The sequence below is a fragment of the Lactuca saligna genome, chromosome 4 (genome assembly GCF_052625555.1).
Source record: "Lactuca saligna cultivar CGN05327 chromosome 4, ASM5262555v1, whole genome shotgun sequence".
Taxonomy (NCBI): domain Eukaryota; kingdom Viridiplantae; phylum Streptophyta; class Magnoliopsida; order Asterales; family Asteraceae; genus Lactuca; species Lactuca saligna.
In genome coordinates, this window is record NC_136420.1 from 315,463,035 (window position 1) to 315,467,472 (window position 4,438).

Below are 4,438 nucleotides of genomic sequence, written 5' to 3' on the forward strand. Positions count from 1 at the left end.
TCAATGCAGAGTACCCTAATAGAGTATGCAAGCTTGAGAAATCCATTTATGGATTAAAACAAGCATCTCGTAGCTGGAATCTTTGTTTTGATGAGAAGGTAAAAGTGTTTGGCTTCTTGAGAAGCGAAGATGAGTCTTGCGTGTATGTCAGAGCTAGTGGGAGTATAGTTAGCTTCTTGGTACTGTATGTGGATGACATACTACTCATAGGAAATGACATCCCAACCTTGCAGGAGGTTAAGTCCTGGCTTGGGAAGTACTTTGCTATGAAGGACCTAGGGGAGGCTACCTATATCCTAGGGATAAGGATATTAAGAGAAAGGAGTAGAAGACTAATTGGACTTAGTCAGAGTATCTACTTGGATAAGGTGTTGAAAAGGTTCAACATGGATAATTCCAAGAAAGGAGATTTACCGATCCAAAGCAATACCAAACTGAGTAAGACTCAGAGTCCGAGTACAGAGGCAGAGATAGCTGAGATGAGCCAATTACCATATGCTTCCGCAGTTGGCTCGATCATGTATGCTATGACTTGTACCCGTCCTGATGTGGCATTTGCTTTGAGCATGGTCAGCAGGTATCAGGGGAACCCTGGCAAGGCTCATTGGACCGCGGTAAAGAACATTCTCAAGTACCTGCGGAGGACTAAGGATTGGATCCTTACCCTTGGTGGCAGTGATGACTTGAGAATATTAGGGTATAGTGATGATGGTTTTCAGACTGATAGGGATAATTTCCGCTCTCAGTCGGGCTGGATCTTTACCTTAAATGGAGGGGCAATTTCTTGGAAGAGTTCCAAGCAGGAGACGGTGGCTGATTCGACTTGTGAATCAGAGTATATAGCAGCGAGTGAAGCAGCGAAGGAGGCGATATGGCTAAAGAACTTCATCGGAGACCTTGGAGTTGTACCAGCTATTAAGGAACCTATAGAGATTTTCTGTGACAACAATAGTGCGGTTACCTTAGCCAAGGAACCAAGAGATCATGGCAGATCCCAACACATTGATAGAAAATATCACTTCATAAGACACAAGATTGAAGAAGGACTCCTTGTGACAAGGAGGATATCGTCGGATGAGAATCCTGCAGATCCCCTTACGAAGGGACTGACGAGGGTTAAGCATTTGCAGCATGCGAGACCCATCGGTCTGAGGGACGATATTAGTTTTACAGATTAGATAGTTTTCCTGAAACTTGTAAAATGTAATCGACGTTTGATGATGAATAAAATTTGTGATTTATTTATGAGTAAAGTGTTACTATCATTGTCAATTATTTACTATTGTTTCAGTTTTGCATGTTTTGACTTCCAGAATAATTAATTTATTCAAACCTCCATAATCGATCATACGTCGGAAGTAGGTATGAATCAAGATTGTCATGAATTGGGTTTGTAGATGCCTGAAAGGTGTTTAGACATGGCAATGGTTGCTGCAACATTCATGAGTACTCGTAAGTTATGAGTATTGGTATAAACCCACGCTCACTTGTATCACTTCATGGAATTTATCTCGAGTGATCGTGAGACGATAACATCATATAAATCTTTAAACCTAGAGATATAAGTTGTTACCTATGAGTTGGTTGTGCATTGATTGCACGTAAACGCATCAGTAACTTGATGTTATAAAACGTGCCTTTGTGTACAATTCAATAAGTAGTAGAACAAGCATATCAGTCGAAGTTTATCTGTTCCTTCTAGAAATAGAAGCGATATCTGGGCCCCTCGATGATTTTGTGTTGACCCATGTACCAGGCCTGGTCAGAACTAAACCGATGTGTTCAGTGAAGTTCTTCGTCAAACAAATCGGAAAATCGAGAAACAACTGCTAGACAATAAGCAAGACATAGTTCCATGTGTTTGTCCGGCTGATATCATGAGAACAGAGGATTATGTGATCACTTATCTAAAGTGGCGCTTCATAGTTTGACAGAGTCTTCATTGTTCGAGGGAGTTTTCGAGAGCTACGATTGTTGGTTGGTTCCTGAAGTTATAGGCAAATATAGTTATTAGACTTATCCAAGTGGTAGTCTGTTGGATAAGGTGTCTAAGTCCATAACTTATTTGGTATATACTTGACCCGACCGGCATGGTCCATTTGGGTTGCATCTCATCCAAACTATTATGGATAATTTTATGAGAGTTATACACATATGTTTATTAATATATTATGAGTTATAATATATTAATATGAAGTTACGTTATTTAATTAGTTTTAGTCTTAAATAAATTATGAATTAATTTAGAGATTAAAAGGAATACTAATTAAATTATGGGCTATTTGTTTTATATAGTGTGGGCTAATACTCATTTGTTAATGGGCTAGGCTTATGTGGAAGTCCATGGATGATCCATGGAGCTTTTAACCCATGGATCCTTGGAAAAGGAAAAGACATGGGTTATTAGGGTTTCACCCTAACCATGCACACTATATAAGCATGCTTATGGAGCGTGAAATGGAGCCTAAGAGAAAACTAGTGAACTAGTGTGTGTGTGCATGTGTGTGGCCGATTTTATACAAGGTGTATACTCTCTCAAAGTTTTCCAAGAGTTTGTGGTGTTTGTGATTCCATTTGAGGCATTCACACTATTGGTGCTTGGCCCTCAAACTCCTTAGAACCAAACTCACCAAAAGGTATGTAATCTCTTCTAACTCTTTTATGTTGAAATGTTCCCCATGCCATGTTAGATAGGTTATAAACCTTGGAAAATTATTATTTTGCATGTATTTAGACAAACATAGATCCAAGGTTTATTAGGGTTGCATGCACACTTAGGAAGTGTTAGATTGCTCAAAACCCAACAGTTGTGCTGCCGAGGATAGATGTTAGGTGTTGGTTATGGGTTATGTCGTCGCTAACGACGGTGGTAAGCCGTCGGATGGCGGTGCGTCACTGACGGTTGTGACACTATCTATCGGTGTCACGGGAGTGATGACCAACTCTAATGACATCGTTGATCGTATCCGGCTTTTTTTACCCTAAGGATTCACCAACGATTTCATTCATCATTCTGTAGGTGAGTCGGAGTGTGGTTTTGTATATTATTTGTCACACAAATAGATGGTGCAAATGATGCAACCATGGTTCTGACCACCTGTTCTCAGAGTGTTTACAATCATCGGGGGGATCTGAAAAGTCACAACAAGCAAGGACGTCAGACATTTCCTGGGAAGAGGACTTGGGAAGACGCTCCAATGGTCAAGTCAGCGGAGGATATTTGGTTGAGGGTGATAAGAACTGATAGAGATCACTTACTTTTCAAGGTAGAGAAAATGTCCTTACTAAAGATCCTCGTTGTTCCGTATAGTGAATAGGGACTGCAGTTCTGATAGGATCCGTTACTCAGGTCCATTAGTGTTATGGGCATAAAGTTTGCCGCCTAGAGCCATTGTGTTTGTCTTGTAGCGGGCATGCTCTTTATGGGTTCAGACCTCTCACGTGCGCATCCCACCCTGAGGGGACCTTTGGGTGCTAGGGCTATGGTTGTGGCGTCTAGGCTGGGCTATCTAGAGGATCCATCGACCTACGGTTCCTGCTCCTATCCCGCGCTAGGAGGCGCGTCATCAGTTACTATTATTTATAAAGGTGACCAATAACATCGGTTTTATAGCCGCATGTCATTTTAACTTTTTGTTTGTCAGTGAGGGGAGTCTTCTTACCACCTTAAGTGGGCCGAAGGCACCATGGCCGACCTACTGTATTGTATGAGTAAAATTTTATGATGTCGTATGATTTTGTATGATGTGATTGTATGATTTATGTATTAAGGTAGTCTGGGCTCGGAGTCATTATGGACTCGGGGTTCATACGGACCCGGTGGTTGATTCAGACACAACACAACTCATTGTTGTTACTTTAGGTTGATACAGACCCGAGGGTTGATACGGACTTGACACATCCACACGTTGTTATATTATGGGTATGATGTATCTAGTATTTTGGGAAGCTTACTAAGCTTTATGATTATATTTTATGTTAATGGTTTGAGGTACTTCCAGTTCAAAAGGGAAGGGCCCGACGTGATGGCGCAACATCCTCCCCCTATGATTTTGACACTTGATATATATATATATATATATATATATATATATATATATATATATATATATATATATATATATATATATGTACTATGATGTTTTGGAATACTGTAATGATTGTATGGTTTTTGGTACAATCAATTAATGAATTTAATAGTTTTAAATGAAAAGTTTTAGTACTGTTTTTGGGTCGTTACACCATCGCTATCACATAATCATGTAACATAAACACATAAAAAAAATACTAGTATGTCCATACCCTTAGCAACTAGCCTTCCCTAGTTCATTGCCGTTAACCACTTCCCAATTAAGTCCTTCACCATTCGGTCATACAAAATCCTGATAACTGGTCTAACCCAGTAACCCTAACAAAACATAACTCCTAATAGCACCAT